The sequence below is a fragment of the Rattus norvegicus genome, chromosome 8 (assembly GCF_036323735.1).
Source record: "Rattus norvegicus strain BN/NHsdMcwi chromosome 8, GRCr8, whole genome shotgun sequence".
In the NCBI taxonomy this organism is placed as follows: Eukaryota; Metazoa; Chordata; class Mammalia; order Rodentia; family Muridae; genus Rattus; species Rattus norvegicus.
Window position 1 is genome coordinate 80,649,798 of NC_086026.1, and position 20,683 is coordinate 80,670,480.

The window sequence follows — 20,683 nt, forward strand, 5'->3', positions numbered from 1 at the left end:
TTCACGTATCACAACGTTAAGTACAAGGTGTTGTTAGAGGGGAAGGTTTAATACCTCTACCTCTTCTCCCTTATCCTGTCCTTGAAAAAACCACGGCGGGGGCCACACAGCTGCAAAAGCATCTCCTGTAGGAGGACTTAATTGAGGACTGCCTGAGAGCCCAAGGATTGCTGATGCAGACCATGCCAGCCAATCAGGAACTGCTGCTTAGAAAAGATGCTTTATTGGGACGAATGGGGCTCGGGTGGAGGGTATTAAAGAAGCGTGCAGTGCTCTGATGAGCTTCTGCCTTGCTTCTCACCTGCTCTCAAGACGGTGTCATTGACTCTGCACCACCTCACCTCCAACCCCTAAGGGCAGGTAGGGTCAGGCAGTGCGTAGTCCAAGGCACAGGCAGCACCACACTGCTATCGTATTGCATTTATATACTGTGTGTGTGTGTGTGTGTGTGTGTGTGTGTGTGTGTGTGTGCACCCATACATGTGTGCCTGCCACCATGCCTGTGTGGAGGTCAGGGGACACATTGCAGGGATCAGTTCTCCCCTTCCACAATGTGGGCCTGGGGACTGAACTCGGGTTTCCAGGCTTGGGGGAAAGCAGCATTACCGGCTGAGCCATCTCACTTGCCCACATACTTTATAACACTGATAAGTATTTATATCACTGTGATAAGTAAGGTAACTGTTGTCTTCTTGGAATCTACTTAATGTAACTGATCATCTCTTACAGCTTGGACATTTGTCATTCCTTGTTTGTAATTGCTGTCCGCATCTTCTTTCTAGATCTTTCTAGATGATCCACCATACTACTTACCTACCATATCACCCTTTCTACTGGGCCCACTTTCCCCTGGATACTCCTTAAGAGAACTCCATCTCTTCCTGCAGCACTCGGGGGTGGTAGCTCTTCCATCCCATCTCACAGTTATTAACCCGGGCTCTTCTCTTAACGGCGCTCCTATTCACTTGGCCCCTTTTTGTTTATGTCTTTGTGTAATTGATACACAACCAGCAGTCACTGAGAAACAAAAAGACCAGCTTTCAGGAACAAACATATCCACAAGTATATCTATTCTGCTTCTATCCTGGACTCACAGTTTGGCAAAATGTAAAATCCAAGTTGGAAAATGTTCTTTAAAAATTTTCAAGGGATTACTCTGCTTTCTCCTGGACTTTAGTTTAGCATTGCTCTTAAACAGTCATGTCATGGCGTCCAGCAGCAGATGGTTGGGTAAAGAAAGCAACACACGTTGGGGTTGGGGATTTAGCTCAGTGGTAGAGCGCTTGCCTAGCAAGCGCAAGGCCCTGAGTTTGGTCCCCAGCTCCGAAAAAGAGAAAAAAAAAAGAAAGAAAGCAACACACACATACACACAGACACTCACACACACTCACACACACACACACACACATACACACTATATATATATGTGTGTGTGTGTATATATATATATATATATATATATAATGTTTTTCTTTCAGCTACAAAGAGGAACAGAATAATATATGCATAAGAAGATAGATGCAACTGGAGAGGATCATATTACATAAATTAAGCCAGGCATAGAAAGACAAATATGTTTTCTTTCAGTTGTGGGTCCTAGGTTTTATATCAATTCCTAAAGTCATATTTGACGTGACATGAAAGCACAAGTAACATTGTCTAGTCACTCTGGTAGGATACAGAGGAGTGATGGGAGGGGAGAGGCACGTTTGAGGGGAGCTATGCTCAATACACAGCATGCGTGTGTATGAAAACACCTAACCCATTTTAAAAATACTAGCACCAGTGACAATGAGATGGGTCAGTGTGTAAGGCTGCCTCCAGTCAAGCCTGACAACCTGGGTTCAAGCCCATCAGGACCCACATGGTGGAAAGAGTCTCTCTCTCTCTCTCTCTCTCTCTCTCTCTCTCTCTCTCTCTCTCTCACACACACACACACACACACACACACACACACACACACACACACATACACACACACACACCTTCTTTCTTAGTCTCACTTTTGCTCCCCCCTCACTCTGAATGCTTTTACTGATTGTTACCTCCTAAAGTCTGATCTCCCACCAGCTCTTCCATAGCCAAGTGTGCCAATCTTAGGGTCAGGCACCCATATCCCGAACCTGATTCTATTCTCTGCCAGTGTTGACACTGGTTGAGTTCCTAATCTTCTCTGTGCTCGTATCTTTGTAAATTCATGAGGAACCTCCTGACATTTCTGTGGAGTGTTAAAATAAATTCTCTAAATATAGAGTTTGGAAGTGTGTCTGACTTATGGGGGCAACTCAGGACAAGTTCCTGCTGCACCAACACACCCGTCTCAGCTCTCGGTTCCTCGGACTTGAAGGACGGCACTGCATTTCTGACCATGCATCTGCCCGGATTGGCCAGGTCCCCACTCTGTCAGAGGACCGCTGTGTGCTGACCACTCTCAGAGGCTGCAGGGGAAACTCCTCGCTGGGAACTGAGCTCGACAGCCTAGCTCAAGAGCCAGGTGCACTGCAGCACTGCTCTGAGCTTCCTCCCACTCCCATGCAGCTTCTCCCTAGACTGCCTGGACCTCACGCACCTGTGCTTCCCCTCCAGGGATTCCCAATTTCCGCAGAGACTTGAGACGGTGGGTAGAGCCAGAACCCACACATGGCCGCTGACTCCTAGGCATTGCGGGAAACACCATGAAGATAGAGGTGTCCATTCGCACTTGAACACTGTTGTGAGGGGATCTAGTTTCCTATGAGCTGGATGGAACAGTCAAGGAGCACAAGGAACAGTGGAGTGTATTACCCTATAGCATTGCTTGAACGAATGGACGTGAAGGGTCAGGAGATAAAGGCTTTCACTCACTTCCACAATTGCTCGTCACAGATCCATGACCACTCTGTGAGCTCCCAGGGCTCTCCCCTCCTTCTCCGCCTCACTCTCCCCTCAATCCTATTTGCACAGATGACATTCTCCAGGTAAGGGGTAGGTGGTAAACATTGCCTCTGAGCCTACTGGCTCACTTCTGTGCTCTCCTGTGCCTGGGGTTTGCCTCACTTCTCTTTCTCCACAGAGAACCACTCTAGTCTCCACGCCAGAGGTCACCAGTTGGAGCTGGAGCTTCAAGGCTGTAGATTTCTACTCTTCAATACAGAGTTACAGCCAAAGTCTCCTGTGCTCAGAAGGCCTGGCCTTTGAGCCAGTCTATCCAGGTGGCCTTTGCTTTATTGTCTGCCAACCAAGGTAGGTCTGAGCCAGAGAGTCTGTCAGGAGCACGGAATAGCCTTGACTTCCTAAGACTCTTGTTCTTAAAGAGATTCACAGCCAGCAATTCACATGACATAGACCCCCTCACACCTCATAGCATACCATTGTAAATCAGAACCTGACCATTCTGTGTCACCAGCAGGTCTCAGCTGTCCCGAGTCTCCCGCCTCCACTGCCAGAAACACCAGTGCTGTTCTAGCCCCGGCCACTCTGTCACCTTCGCTTATTGTCTGTTCCCTGTCCTAGCTTCCGTGCTGCTGCCCTTCCTCCTGCTCCAGTCTCCTTGAGGCACACAAGGTAGCCTCACACCACCATGGCCAGCATCTGCTGTCCTCCTGGAGAGTTTGGAGGTGGCTCAAAACTGGTCTCGGCTTTTGAGGACATCACACATCCTCCCGTTCTCTCGTCATAAGCAGGTGGCAGGTGTGCACTGCAGGATATGTCAGTAGTGTCGTGCCTGACAGCAGGGACTTGAGAAAGAATGCTTGTCCTGAAGAAAAGCTTAATTATGGCTGAGCCCAACGGCATGAGAGAATACAGGAAATGGATATAATATAGAATGAATGTAGTCTGCTCGGGAAAGCAATTCTGAAAATTATGTTAACATTCTCATCTTTCCCGAGGGGCTGACCCTTTTCAAGTTATCCTATTTCTCTCTCTGAATTATGAGCCTGGATGGTTAATTCTGCTTCTGATTCGAAGTCACAAACTCTGTCTGTGCCTTCCTGAGGAGATGTGAGAGGTGAGCTATTTTCTTTCAGCTGGGCTAATAGATCCTTCCAGAAGCTTCAGTGGTGCCTTTGCTCATAGGTCAAACCTCTTGTCAACGGAGTGAGGCTGATTCTCTCTCATTTCCTTGTCACTGGGAAGCCTCGTGGTGGGTGAGGGGACCCAGAGGTCAGTTCCAGACTCTTGAGGTGTCGACAGGATGAAAGTGACTTCTCGGTGGTCCTGTCTGCTTGCTTCTGTGATGAACCACATGCTCCTCATTGTCTCTGCACCGGTCCATGCTTACGTCACCACTGTGCTCGCTGGGGCTTGCTGGGCTGCAAAGACTCACGCTGGGGGTGTGGGGTGGGAGCGCTTCTGTATGTGGAGTTTGTGAGGCTCCCCAGATGGAGTGACCCTTGCATTTCTTCCCCCGATGGAAAGAAAGAAATGAAGGTCTTGAAGAAAGGGTTTGAAATAGTCTTTTTGTTGTTTTCTCGGCACAGGTGTGAAACATGCACCCTGGGAGAGATGGCCTCCTCCGGTAGCCTTCCTACCTCCACCCTTCAAATTCTTTTCATTGCTCTTTATTTTATGTATTACATTATTGTATTTTGCCTTCAAGACAAGAGCGTCACGCAGCCCCAGCTGACCTCAAACTGTACGCAACCAGAGATGACCTTGAATTTCTGATCTTTACTCAGAGCCTGGATGGACCACAGAGCTTTGTACAGTGAGGCTAGCACTCTGCTGACAGGAGCCCACCCTTAACACTCACCACAGGAAAGCGATATAATGAATATAGACTTCTCAGGGAAGCGATTCTGAAAATTATGTTAACATTCTCATCCTCCCCTGGGGGCTGCCCTTTTCAAAGTTATTGCTGGTGGAGAAAAAGATCCAGAGAGAGACCTAGCCTGAAACTGGGCCTTGGAACTTTCTGTCAAACATAATTGAGAGATTTTTGAGGGGTTTCGCACACAAGCAGGCCACAGAGTGAGTGATTGATTGGTTTATTTTTGCCAAAGATATTTGTGGTAAAAAAGAAGCGCTGAGAGACCAAAGGGAAAGATTCTCCAATGCTCCTTATTTACAAAACCCATGCAAAAACCCTTTAAATTCTTGTGCCTAAAGCTTGCTTGCATCCTGCTGTTCCAATGAATGCTCCAACAGCATAAGGGACAAGAATCTGCAATTACAAACTGTTGCCTGCTTGTGGCTCCTGCTTCCCTAACTGGGCTGCTTTGCTGACCTCAGTAGGAAAGGGAGTACCTAGTCCTGCAGTCGCTTGAGGTGCCAGGGTGTCCCCCTTTTCAGAAGTGGAGAGAGGGTTGGGCGGAGGGACTGTGGGGGGAGACTGAGAAGTGAGGTAGGGTTGCAATTGGGATCTAAAGTAAATTAATCAATTAATTAATGGGGGAAACCCCACAAATTTGGGTTCATTGCTGTTTGAGGCTAGATCTGTCACAGTGCACAGCCCTCTGTCTCCACCTGGTGGCAGCAGGGGCTCCTCCCACCGAGTGTGTCCTTCCTGTGTGTAGGTACAGGTAGCGTTTGTGACCTCGAATCGGGAACAGAACCATATGGTTTCATATCATAGCACACGTGTTCACAAAGAGGAACTGAGTCTTAGAAACCAAACTGGAAAGATATCAATCTGTCTCATAAGAAGACACCACTGCCCTTCCTTGGAATATCTGATTAGTCCACAGCAGAACTATTTCATATATACTGCACCCCATCTCATGGAAAACTTCAAACCTACGCAGCGAGTCTCAGGAGTAATTGACTATTTCAAGAGGATATATATGTTATAAGAAGACCTCAGAAAGAACGTGATTTGTAAAAATATCCATGCTTAGACTTCATTGTATCATAATAATCAGATAAAACATGAAGGAAATGTTTTCATCAGATATGGCCCATATGTTCATTATAATACTGAGCTCCAGTCAGTAGGCTCAATGGTTAGTCATCTCATGAGATTTTTTTGAAGATTTATTTTTATTTATGTTTATGTATATGTGCTTGCATGTGTACATGTTTACATTCTTGCAGATGTACAAGGAGGCCAGAAGAGGGCACCAGATCTCCTGGATCTGGAGTTACAGGCGGTTGTAGACCACTGGATGTAGGTGCTGGGAACTGACCCCAGGTCCTTTTGGAGAGCAGCAAGTGCTCTTAACCACTGAGCCAAAGTGACAGCTCCTCCTGTGTTTTTGAGGCCAAGATTCCCTATGTAGCCTAGCCTGGTCTCAAACTTACAGTGATCTTCCTGCCTCAGCCTTTTGAATATTGGGAATTACATGAGTACATCACCAAGCTCTGCTCTCTCATCTATCTCTTTTCTTATTGTTTTCTTCTTTCTTGTGCATATGAAGCAATTGATGGCCCCAGAGTTGCTTTGAATGTCAGCATGTGGGGGATATGTAAAAGACTACAGCCTAGTTGAGCAGTTTACTATCTCCCCAACCCAACTCTAGTGTGTGTGTGTGTGTGTGTGTGTGTGTGTGTGTGTGTGTGTGTGATTTTACTTTCCCAAATCTCTACTCCCTGGGCTAGTTCTGTAAAAGTCAATAATTCTATGTCACTAGGTTGGGGTGAACATCAAATAAGGTACTAGGTATGCATGTGGATATGCTGAGTGTCTAAGGCATCACTGGTGATGCCTGGCAAACAGAGAGTCCAGATCCCAAATCTGCCCTTTGGCCTAAGCTACCTGGTGCCTTCCTTTCATGAGGAGCCCAGGTCAAATTCTCTGGAACATTCTGTTCCTAAATTCTTTAATTCTCTCTTAATCCTCTGGTTCTTAACTTTTCCAGCAAGTCTCCCAAGCCCCTCCCCATTTCCCACATCCCCAGTCTCAACCTTCTCTGTATCTGGGCACCAGGCTGGCCTGAGTGTGGGTTTTCTACCATTGGGGTGGGATGCAGATCCCCAAGTGTTCCTTGGAGGAACAGATACTTAAAGGATGTTGGAGAAATGGGAGGGTGCAGGGAGAAAAGATGTGGTCCTGCCTCCGTCCTATGTCTTCTGAGCAAAGCGCTAATTTCCTCAGGTCCATCTTAATGGGATCTAATACCTGCCTCCATGGGGCCCACACACACTGTTCCCTTCTCTCCCATCAGACGGACCGACGCTCCCTCAGAAAGAGCCAGGCCTTTGGACAGCTGAGCTGAAGGATGAGCAGGATTGGAAGCTCATGTCTTTGGGGTAGGGTGGGAGAGACTGAGCTGAGCAAGAAGGGTGTTCCAGAAGCTGAGTGGTCCCAGATGAGTCCTGAGAAGACAGAGTTGGGTAAGCAAGGGAGGGGGTCTGAGGTGGTTGAAAGCTGGGATGACACCCCAGGGACACGTCCAGTCCTTTGCCTGCACTGGGCCAGGCCTCTCTGCATAGAGGATAACAACTGGGCTTGTACATTTTGACACAACCCTCCCCCCACAAACACACATGCACACACACACACACACACACACACACACACACACACACACACACACATCTTTTAGAAGAAAGTTGAGGGCTTTCAGATTCAATGCTCCAATTACCTCTGTTAACTTTCTTCTAGAATCACTCCTGTTGTATTCTTTCCCTACCCCTTCCCCTGGGGAACTGCTCTTCAAGAGACTCTATGTTGCTGGGAGCCTCCATCCCTGGACTGGCTTTTCTTTCCCTTTTCCAGAAAATGAAGAGTCGCTTTCTCCTGCACCTACTCCGGCTGCTGTGGCTCCACGTTGCTGTCTGCCGAGAGCCCACGCTGGGATTTGAACCTCCCAGAACAAAATGGCAGCCTGCCCTTCTATCTGGACTGCAACCCCTCAGTGTGCCTGCCTTCAGAACTTGTGGCACTGCAGGAACATGGCAGGTGCCTCCATCCTCCATTCTCTTTGGTAGCCTGGCCTTCACACAGCTGGCTTTGGAGAGTTGCCAGCTGCAAGCATCTTCCGGGGCAGGCCCACATTCCCATGCTGTACCTGTGCCAAGCGACGGGAGTCGTGGAAGCACCTGGCTCCAACTCCCAGAACCCTGTAGGAATCTTGCCCTGGAATACAGAGATTTCTGTCTGCGCAAGTGTTTCAGGCATGGGCTCCTTTTTCTGAGGCTAAGAAACTGTCACTGCAGATACTGCAGGCTCACGCAGCACCTTGCGTGCAAACCTAGCTGAAGCGTTCCCTATGAGATCATTGCCAAGAAACATGTTGTCTCTATAGATAAAGATTCTGGCATGTAGAGGAAGTTTTAAATTACCCTAATCTATCACCCTCTCCTCCAGGCTTGGGTGCTAGACAGCTTGAGCTTGAATTCTTTGTTCAAATGCTCCCAGTCTAAGTCCACCACCCAAGTCACATTTCCTTCTTCCTTCTCTTCTCCCACACTTCCACTTCTCTTCCTCTCCCTCTCCTCTTCCCCCTCATTTTCCCCTCTCCTTCTATTCTTCTTCCATTTGCCCCTCCCCTTTCTTCCTCCTTCCACTCTTCTCTCCATTCTTCCCTTCTTCCCCATCCTCTTTTTCTCCTTTCTCTGTAGTTTTTCTGTTGAGCTATTTGTCCATCCACCTACTCACCCATCCATGCATCCATGCATCCATGCATCCATGCATCCATGCATCCATGCATCCATGCATCCATGAATCCATCCATCCATCCATCCATCCATCCATCCATCCATCCACCCATCTATCCACTCATCCATCCATATCTTCACTTTTAGGGGGATGCACTAAGTTTCAGTGTATATTAGGATTCAAGTTCTTGGTAGAAACAGTAACTAAAACTGCTTAAAATGGATTCCTTGGATTATGGAAGAAGTGGTCAGTTCAGAGTCATGGCTTCTTCACATTGCTGCATGCACAAACTGCTCAAACCAGGAGACCCACCAAGTAGACCAGAATGTTTTTCCTCTTTTCAGCAAGGAATCTAAGAGCCACACAGAGCCCTAGAGTGCAGGTGTATTTGGCAGGACAGAGCCACTGTGTCATAGCCCTTCTCTTTCTGTGGTAAGGCACTAATGTGTGCCCAGGCTGCAGCCACCTGCCCAGACCTGCTCTCGGGCCTCCTGGTCTGTTCTGTGAGTCCACTGCATCTTGGCCAGGACACTCTCTCTCCACCCCAGTTCATTATCTTGAGTTTCTAGTACTAGCACAGAGGACTCTGACTCATCTACCCAGCAAATTAATTAACTCAGTGATTCACTCACTCGACCAACATTTCCTGAGCAAAACACCCTGTGAGGTAGGCGTTATTTGTCTTTATTTTATGGATGCAGAAATGGAAGCTTGGGGAACATAAGTCAGGAAAGTAAACATTAGAATCTAGCATCTGGTATTTAAGACGGCATTCTCCGCTTTTCTGTGAGCTTGGTACAGGCAGCAGGGTGAAGGATTCATCTCAAATTCTAAAGGGTTTTAAGATTTGGTAACTGAGCGGATAGCCTCATTCACATCCCAGCAGTCAGCTCCCTGACTCGGAGCATGACCCTTGTCCTGGCACAACCTACATGAGATTTTCAAAGACCCTTCAGTAACATGAGTGTCTGGAGCCCCAGCACAAGGGGGTGGCTCTGAAAGGATTTGTTTATTTTTAATGTGTACATGTGTTCTGCTTGCATGTATGCCTTTGTGCTACACTCATGCCTGGTGTCCTTGGAGACCAGATTGGAGCATTGGGTCCCCTCGAAATGGAGTTATAGATGGCTGTGTACCACCATGTGGGTGCTGGGAACCAAACCTATGTCCCTGCAAGAGAAGTAAATGCTCTTAACTGCTGTGTCAACCCTCCAATTCCTGTCTAGTGTCTTTAAATAGCGAAAGCCAAAAGAATGTCAAAGGGTAAATGTATAAAATTTTATTTTTGAGATTATAATTTAATTACAACATTTCTCCATCCTCTTTCCTTCCTCTTAACCCTCCCTTATATCCCTCTCTGCTCTCCTTTCCCTAGGCCTTTTAAAAAAAAACCTCATTGCCATGGCGCATGTGTGTGTGTGTGTGTGTGTGTGTGTGTGTGTGTGTGCATATACATTCTTAAGTATAATCCGTTCCATCCATATAATGTTACCTGCATGTATGTTTTCAGGACTGACCACTTGGCAGAGAATAAACACTTGTCATGTTCTTCCTGGGGAAAGGGACCTCTTCCTTTCCCAGATTTCCTCATTTGCCTACGGTGTTTGTGTAGGGTTGAGGCCTTGTGGGCTCAAAGGCTAAAATTTTAAGCAAATGGCTGAGGTGTAGAGGTATGACCACAAGAAGAATTTAGATCCTAAGCTGGGCTGCTGGGGTGTGGCTATTGTGCTGTGGTGGATGCAGAAGAATGCTCATCTGAGCAGGTAAGTGGTGTAATATTCAGTGATGAAATGTCATCAATGTCTGTGGTTTAATGAAGTATAATTATATATGCATGTGTTTCCTCCTATCTTTTATCAACTAAAGGAGTCAGGAAGATGCAGCAAACAGGATACAGATGTTAGTCACTGATAAGTCCGGGTTGAGGGGTTTATTGTTAGCACCAGGGCTCTCTCTTTTAACTATAGACGTAACTTTTTTTTTCCAAATAAAAAAGTGGGGGATCACACCTTGGCTACGTAACATATGATATGGAAGACTTTGGGTTTTTATCTTTGAAATTTCCACTCTGTAAATTGGGAGAGAGCAAACCCAGAGCGAACCAAGCCCCAGCGGTTAAGGTGTTTACTGAGGCTGCAGAGCCAAACAAGCTTCAGTCTGCCCTTCCCTGATTCTCTGCTTGGCTGCTGTTCTCATGAAAGTCAGCCACTCTTTTTTTGACATGCAAAATTATTTTTAATGTTTTTCTAGCACTGCACTGACTTTTCCGTGTCACAAAGGACTAGCCCCAGCAGCGCCATCTCTCTCCCCTCAGGATCATCATCTCCCTCTGGTGCTCATTAGATCTCTGTGCCTGGGTTTCTGGAGCCTCTGAGTCCCCCACTCCAGGTCTTTAACTCTGTCTCTGCTTTGTCAACACTGTCCCCTACAGACGTGAGGATCACTCAGGCATGGTCCTTCACATTCACAGGCTGCTTTTTCCAAGGGTTCTTGGCATTATTGAAATAAAATGTAACCAAATGAAATCACTGTGGTGGCATGTTGGCTACTCTAATTAGGCTTATTGCTTTTAAACAAACTGCAATCCTCGAGGAAGGGACAACTCCAGTCTCCAAAGGGGCAAGCTCTCCTGCAGACACCCTAAAAACACAAACCTATAAATTAATCACCATGCTGAACCTGCACAAGAGTGTTCTACAAAGTTGATAAAAAAAAATGGATGTTTTCTAATCTGTGTTTCTTCCCCTGGAGGAGAGGAGATGCTCAATGGAAACCAAGCAGGAGGCTTTTGCCTACCAGGCTAGAGAACTAGAAAAAGTCAAGGTTTTTAAAGTCAGGGCTGGGAAGATGGCTCCCTTAGTAAATTGCTCACCATGAAAGCACAAGGATCTGGGTTGGATACCCCAGAACCCACATTTTTAACAAGCCTGGGCATGGGGGCACATGGTTGTAATTCCAGTGCTGAGCAGGCAGAGACATCTGGACTCCTGGACTCACTGGCCTTGTATGGCAAGTTAAGCCTACTTATCTTGTTTGGGAGGCACTGGAGGAATGATATCAAAGGTTGTTCTCTGGCCTTCAGTAGTACACACAAGTGCTCCTGCACATGCACATACATATTTATACATACAATACGCACATGCACACAGACACATATGTACAGGTACACATACACACAAAACATATACACACTGCATACACATACACATACAGGTGCACATATACACACATATGTATGCACAACCATACCTCCCACAAACGTACAGCTTTCTATTGCCTACCTACTTGTCCCTTCCTACCCCTTTCTTTTCATTTTCATTTAATGTTGTTTTTTTTTTCCTCTCCTAGTCTGACATGCTGACAGTTTCTTTTCCCCCACTGACTAGAACAAAATGGTTTTTCTTCATCATATGTATTGGGGTGTTTGGTGTGAAAAGCTCTAGGTCCTAGCTATGTTTGCATACCTGGTTGTTGCTTACAATAAGCCTCTTTTCAGTGGCTATTTAATGAACACAGCTATTAAATAAAAATGAATGTTAGATATAAACTCATGAGATCTTATCTTTTCTCCTCTGCAAAGAAAAAGTATGTCAGTGAAATGTATAACTCATAGTTTAGCCAGAAGATTACAGTAACTCAAATGACAGCAGGCATGGAATGGGCAGAAGGTCTAACGTCGTGGAGGAAAGCTGGAGGCTTTTCTACAGATTGAAATTAACTCCCCAAGACTCACTGTGTGTCCTGAGTCAATCCCTCAGAAAAAACTAACTTGGGGCCTATATGTTATTGGCACCTCCCCTCCAAATGAGAAGTATAATTTCTGCTATTGAATTTATTAGATTGAGTATTTATTTAGGCGCATGCGTGCATGCATGAGTATGTGTGTGGGTGTGCATGTGTTTGTGCATGTGTATACGTGTGCACTTGCATGCACTCATGCACATCTTTATGTGCTCTTGAGTGTGAAAGTCAGAGGTCAACCATGAGTGTCATTCCTCAGGAGCTATCTATTTTACTTATGGAAACAGGGCCTTTTGTTGGCTTGAAAGTCCCTCACTAGGCTAGGCTGGCCTAGGGATCTGCCAGTCTCTGCCTCCCTACCACTAAGGTTAAAAGCACACACTATCATGCTCTGATTTGGGTGGGACAGAGTGGGTTCTAGGGACTGAACTCTGGTCCAGCTGTTTAGAAGTCTTAGGAATTGTAAGGAGTTACTAAATATTCTCCGGTAGCCTTAGCCTATTTCCCTTCTTAGCCACAGTTTTGCAAAAGGAAGCCTGACAAGGCCTCTGTTGTATCTGTTATTTGGTGCTTAATCTGAAGATGGGCATCTTACTTTCCTTTTGCTCCCTCTGCTGGCCGTGGGTGGAAATAACACCTTTGCTGCCAACCTGCTCAGTCTGTTTATTGTATGCATATGATCCCAGGGCTTATCATTTGGTGTTACATAACCAAGGGGGAGGCTGTCTCATTCCTGGGGAAGACTGTTTCCCCCACTCTCAGCATTCCTTAGTTGTCTGCAGTTTTTTTGTCGAGAGTTGAGGTATCATGAGTTTTCCCCTTCTGTGTCAGCACGTCTGTTGATGTCACCATACCGTTGTTAGTGTCTTGTTTGCATCGCCATGCTGATGATCAGCTTTTACAGTTTCAGAAGGCATCATGGTGGGAAGCATGGTGACAGCTAGGTAGGCATGGCACTGGAGCAATAGCTGAAGGGCTTACATCTGATCAAGTTGGAGTCAGGGAGCAGTGTGTTTTCTTTTGTATACACTCCTCCTTCTAAGAGTTTAAAAATAAATCTTGCACATAAACATTGTACTTGAGCTAAAAATCAAAAACATTTTTTCATCTTTCATGATCTAAATGATTTCAAACAAAATTCTTTAAGGTCCTGGCTGTCCCTGTTCATAGATCCCAAAGATAGCCACTAATGAATGAGAAGATGCCTTCTGGCATTTATGTCTTTCTGGGTCTGTCAGCTCTGATGTTAAGCCTGAAGAAGGTCTTACATGGAGTGTCTTTGTGCTGTTAAAGGCTAGCTGCCAAGTAACAGGCCTGGTCATGCTGCAGGGAAGAAAAGACCTCAAGATATGGGATTCACGCAGAGAGCCACAGAGGCATCAAGTATGTGAATGGGAAAGCCATTTTGGATGCTCAGGTCCAGCAGTCCCCAGAGTTCACCTGCCTCACCTGCCAACCCCAACAGTAAGAGAAACTGAGAGCAAGACAGACTGGAGAGTCACCAGATCAGCTCATGGGATTACAAGTGAGGACAGCGTATGGGGGATTTAAAAAGCCACTACATTTGGAGAATTTGTTGTAGAGCAATGAAAAACCAAAACAACGCTCTCAAAAAATACCCCTATAGACAAATGGGTGTGTGTAATGCTGAAGATGGGGGTGCCACTGTCTATTTCTGTACTTCCCCCAGTCTGGGATTTAACTTACTCATGGTGGTCAGCTCAGTGGTGCTGCTATTCCCTGATGTCTGTCACAGGACTGGTGTTACGCTATTTCTCCAATCACTTCTTAAGTGGTATCATGGACTTATGAGAGACTTTATACTATTCCCTTATTGCCCTTAGTGACCTATTACCTCATACCTAACAGAATAATTATCATCCTTTGTGTCATCTTCAATCTGATATGAATATTTTTGTCATGAATATTTTATCAAAGTCATTGATAAAAATTGATGAGTAGGACTTGGCACATTTAGTCTTTTTTAAAAAATATTTTTATTTCTCAATATGTGTTTGCTTATGTTGTGTTTCTGGGGATGGGGTGGGGTTGTAAACTTCTTGAAGGTGTCAGAAAAGGCCAGAAGAGGGCATCTAATCTGGATCCTGAGATACAGGCAGCTCCTGACATGGGCTCAGGAGACCAAAGACTGGTCCTCTGCTCTGAATTGCTGAACCGTCTCTTAGCTCCATACAGTTAATCTTTTAGCAGTGTGCTTTAAACAGCTTTCTGAGAAGGTTTTGATGCACGAATGGAGCAACCCTTAGTGAATGGTCATTGCAGCTAAAAAAGAAAATCCACCCAAATCTGCTACCCATATAATAATTACTCTTTTATCTTCTGCAATTTTACAAATATATCATATATGTTTCATTCAAAACATTGATTAAATTGTTTAGTGGAACCTGGCAAATCCAGAGTCCTTTGGGAGAGCACTCAAGCCAATGGAGTACAGGTTTTGTCCAATCCTCTGAGTGACACTTAAGAAATGTTCTAGCTGCAAACTTGGCTGATCAGAAGCTCCCCATGCTGGTTTTATATTCCCTTTGGTTCAGGATGACATCGTGGAGAATTTAGAGTTGAGCTATATTGGTTCTTTCTGTGTATTTTCAGAAAAGAACACTCTAATGAAGTGATTTAAATTTAATCTGACATGGCTGGCTGTTATGTTATCAACTTGTGCAGTTTCCTAATGAACACTAATTTGTTCCCTACATGATCATGAATAATTCATCTTGGGGTCTGGAGAAGTCGGGTTTGGTAATCCAACACACCTAGGTTGAAATCCTGACTCTCTTCATTGTGAACTAAGGCCAGTTAGTCAGCTTTTCTGGGCCTCAGTTTCCTCTTTTGCACAATGAGAATTACATTTCCCTTCTAGGTTCGATGTGATATTCAAAACAGGAAGATGTGTGGGACATACTTAAGAAAAAGGCCAATGGGTAGAAAACACTCAGTACTCCCTGGTTGGTCACTGTTACTGTAGCTACCATGTGTTGGGGTCACAAATTGTCTTAGTTTACATTAACTCTCAACTTGATACAGCTTATGACCACCTCCAAAGAGTCCCAGTATTTACCTTTATCAGGTTAGTCTACAGACTTCTCTGTGGACATTGTCTTCATGGTCCTAATTGATGTAGGAAGGCTCCGCCCACTGTGGGTGAAACCATTTTCTAGACAGGTGGTCCTGGACTGTATAAGGAAGCTAGGTGAGCAAACCAGCAAACAAGTTCCTCCCAGGTTACCATCTACAGGTCCATGGCTTGTGTTCCTGTCCAGACTTGTCGGATGTGACCCAGAAGTATAAGCCAAATTAACCCTTCCTTCTCCACGTTGCTTTTGGTCAGAGTGTTTTATCACAGTAACCGAATGAAACCAGGACAGCTGTTAATCTGTTGTCACCTCTAAGATTGGCTTTCTAATTTTCATGTCTTTAGAAGTTTGAACAGCATGTGGCTAGCCCCAACAAGACATCGTGTTGATGACCACAGAAAGAAGGAAGGTCTACCCCCTTTTCACACTAACCATCTGTCCCAAACTGTGCCTCTATCTTTGTTCTTCTTCCTCAAAATATTGATTAGGGGCCATGGAAGCTAGCTCAATGGTTAAGATCACCGGCTGCTCTTCCAGGGGACCCTGCTTCAACTCACAGCACCCACAGGTAACAACTCTCTGTAACTCCAGGGAATCCAACACCCTCTTCTGGTCCCCAAGGGCACTGCATGAACCTTCTGGTCTCTGCTGGCACTGCACATGTGTAGTACATACATGCAGATAAAATACCCATACATAAGATTTTAAAAAAAACTTTAAATCTCAAAACAGTACATATTAAACATTGTCACTCTCACCTCATGCCCATCTTTCCCCTTTGTGACCACTGAGTGTTTTGTATGGTTTAGGTCACATGGGGCTCCATCCAGATCAGACAAAGCCACAGAAGTGTTTTCTGACTTCTTTGGCCATACTTTGCATAGATCTTTTATCACCAGCTCTGGAATTTTGCAGATCTAGAGATTATTCTGCCAAAATGGAGTAGAAGATAAAGAAGACATAGGATCATGAGTTAGGAACAGGATCTGAAGAAGTAGGAGGGCACCCTACAGGTGGGGAGGGGTGAGGAAGATGGCCCAATGGGCAAGCCCTTGGCACTCAAGTGCGGAGAGAGGAGTTTAGATCTATGCAAATTATACAAATGACCACCAGGTATCCAGTCTGTCTGTAGTCTCAGAGTCTGGGAGGTAAAAACAGGCGATCCCCAGAGCAAACTTGATAGTTAGACTAGCCAAATTGATAAGGTGAGTTCTGGGTTCAAGTGAAAGAACCCAGGAAGAATCCACACTTTGTTATCCACATTAATAAAACACACATATGTATGTATGCCCACACACATGCAAATACACACATACACACATGTACATATCACACAAATACTGGTGAAAGAAAAAAAGAAAGAAAGAAAGAAAGAAGGAAAGAAAGAAAGGAGAGAGGGAAGGAGGGAACAGGAATTAAGAAAAGGAAATAAATCCCTTTAACAAGGGAAACTCTAAGCAACTTTGAAGAAATGGTCACTTCAGCTAAAGGTAACCCATCCAGATCCTGCCCACATGGCAATCAACCCTTTTACCCTCTACAATTTTATAAGTAGGCCACACACATTTTTATTCAAAACACTGGTTATACTGTTGAATAGCACATGGCAAATCCAGACTGGGAAACTTATATGTGAGCCTACACATAAGAAACTCAACGTTCTGTGCTTGAGAGATAGATGTACTGCCCTTGCTAAGGACCTGCGTTCAGATCCTAGCACCCATGTAAGGCAGTTCATGACTGCCTGTAACTTCAGTTCTCGGGAATCCAATGCCCTTTTCTGGGCTCTGTGGGTACTGCATGAACACACACACACACACACACACACACACACACACACACTCACACACACTCACACACACACACACACACACAGAGAGAGACAGAGAGACACACAGAGACATAATTTTAGAAAAATCTTTTAAAAAAATAAACCAAAGGTTCCTTATATTTCTCTTCTAAAACATGTGGCACCAGACTCAGGATCTCAGTGGAATCTCCTAGTAGTCACAGACGGCCCCAAGCACTGTATATATAGTCTTCATATGTGAATTCTGAAAGACGTGAAGAAATACACCCACCTCCATCTCACTTCCTGGAGATCACCTCTGTGCATACATGGGAGGATTTCTGAACTAGCATCTCTTCCTCCTTTTTCTTTCTTTCTTCCTTCTCACTCCCATTTTAGACCTCAAGGGCAGAGGGTCATTTCTACCTTCCAGGCCTGGAAGGGTACAGCATGTGCACGTTTAGTTTGCTTCCACTGTGTTCCCCCCTTCACCTCGAGTCTTTCCTTCCCATCTACTCTCCCACTCTCTCTCCACTGGCAGCCATGCCCAGATGCTGTATTATTATATGCCATCGAAGAACATGTTGTACTTGCATATTTTTTAATTACATAAACACAATACTTGCTATATATTTTATTCTCTCTCTCTCAAACACACACACACACACACACACACACACACACACACACACACCTCTCACTTGGAGAGGCTCAGTGAGGGGTCATGTAAATTAGGTTGGCTTATGGGTAGGTCTGTGGGGGGTTGTCTTGATGCCTTAATTTATATGGGGGAACCATCCTGAAATCAGTTGAGTCCCAGATCTTTGAAAGTAGAGAAAGCTAGATGAGCACAGAGCATGCATGCATTTATCTGTATCCTCTCGACTGTTGATGTGATGTTGTGTTGTGGCCATTGTATCCGCTCTTGACTGTTGATGTGATGCTGTGACGAGTGGCTTCGAGATCAAGCCCCTGTAACTTTCTTGCAATAGACTATGATCTGACATTGTGAGCCAAAATAAACCCTTTCTCCTGTTAATTTTTCTCAAGAGTATTTTACCGCAGCGATGGAAATGAATCTAGAAATGAATATACATTAGCATATATGAATATATGCATATGCTCACACACATCCATTTATGTTGTAGTTAGTTCATCTGGCTGGGTGTGGCTACTTGCTGCACCATCTTGGCGAATGCCCCACATTCTATTTATCTATACGCTAAGTGGCTTCTACCTCACACTGCCAAGAACAACACTATATCTATCCCCATGGTCATACCCATATGGATCTGATTTTCAGAAGTATACAGTGAGGAATGAGATTTCTGGCTCACCGGGGAATACATCTTTAGTATCGCTAAGTGCTTCCAGATTGTTCTTCAGATGGACATAATTCTTTTCTTTCGGATTAAGATTCTCAAACCATAAACTTCCTTCCTTATGAAGGGTACAGTCCGTGTCTCTTTAGAGTATTTTCAGGCAAGGGGAGGCAGCGGCAGCTAACTCCACCACACCCCAGGTGTGGGCTCCCGTTTTCCTGCATCTGGCAGCCACTCATCTGCTTTTTGTCTGTCAGTTGCCTTCTCTGGACAGTCCATGTAAGCATAATCATACTACATGTGACCTTGTATATCTGCCTTGTTTTCTCACTTAACAGTGTTTGGGCCAGCAGATGGCTCAGTGGGCAAAAGGACTTGCTGCCAAATTTGAGAACCTGAGTTCGATCCCCAGGACTCCCATGGTGGAAGGAGAAAATTGACTTCAACTAGTTATCCTCTGACCTCCTTACATGTGCTATGGCATGGGCACACTCATACCAGTTTCCTAAGGTTATCTGTGTTGCATGTATACCCATGCTTCATTCATTTTACAGCTGAGTAATATTCCGTTGTGTGAAGACATTAATTGTATGACTATCAGTTGATGGTTGTTTGAACTGCTTTCAGAGTTTCGTTTAAATATTTATTTATTATATATACGTAGCTGTCTTCAGACACACCAGAAGAGGGCATCAAATTTCATTACAGATGGTTGTGAGCCACCATGTGGCTGCTGGGATTTGAACTCAGGACCAGTGCTCTTAACCTCTGAGCCATCTCTCCAGTCCTGCTTTTGGGCTTTTTTGTGACTATGAATAATGTTATTTCTCAACTATCATGCTACGGTGCCACACATCTGCACATAACATGTGTTTTGGAGTCCCTTGGTCTAAACATAGGAATAGAATTGGAAGGCACTATGCTGTGCTGAATTGTTGAACTGTGGTTGGAGTCTCACTGTTTCAGACTAACTGTGCCTTGTTTTGTGACCTGGCATGTGGTCTCTTCCAGGGTTCTGTGTTCATTTTAATCCTTTTAGCCATTTTACCTTGCTGTTGTTGGCTTTGGAGCTCCAGAAAAGTTTGTTACCATGGCCTATTCACCGAGTTCTCCAAATCTTGAATTTCCTTGTTGATATTCTGTGTGATTGATCTACTTGCCATTAATGAAATAGTTCCTCTTTCGTGGCATGGTCTCTGGTAGCTCAGCCAAGCCTCAGTGAAGGGCCCTGCATCCCTGCATATATGGGTAGAGAAATTGAGCTCAGTAACTATAAAGAACAAAAGGGTGGGTATGAGGTTGGGAATGGGAAGGAGTGGAGGGTAAATATGATCAGAAAACATCTGTGTGTATGTGTGTATGTGTGAGTTGTGTGTATGTGTAATTCTCAAAGAAAATATATTGTAAATGAAATGTTAAGCCTTCAACTACCATTACTGAATGTTTTTATTTTTCCTTCGATTCTGCCATGCTTTCCTTCATGTATTTTGAGGGTCTGTTCTTAGGAACATATATGTTCTTCCTTATCTCAGCGTTTTTCAAAGGCCTGTTTCATGACACAAACTCGAACATGTCAGTTTTCTTTTGACACTGCATGCATGCCCTCTACCTTTTACCCCGTCTATCTGTGACTTCCAGCCAATAGCATGTGACCTGTATAACCTATAGAAAGCATGGTGTTGATGGTATTTATCTATCATTCTATAGATTGATCTATTTGGGGGCAGAGTCTTGCTGGGGAGTTCGGAATCGTCTTGAATGTTGGATCCTCTTTCTTTTGCCTTCCAGCTGCTGAGATTTCTACAGCTGTGGGACAGCACACCCAGCAGTTCCCAGTGCTGGGTGAGAGAGCAGCCTTACCATTTAGAAGATATTCTACATAATCTATTTCAAGTACAAGTTTTGATGTTTTGACATATGTGCACATCCATTAAAAACTCCAACCCAATCAAAATATATAACATTCCCCTCTTCCCAAGCCCCATCATAAATGGTGCACCCTCCCATCTCTGACACTTTAATTTGCTGCAATTTCTGTCACCGTGGGGCACTTTATTGTTCTCGAACACTGTAATAGTTGAATCATGATGCACTTCTTATATCCGACTCATTTTGCTCAGCATGTTTTAATATTTTTCATGCTGTGATTTTAATAGCATGTTATTTTCTATTACTAAGTCTTCTCTTGTCAATGTACATCAAGAATTGTGTATCCTCT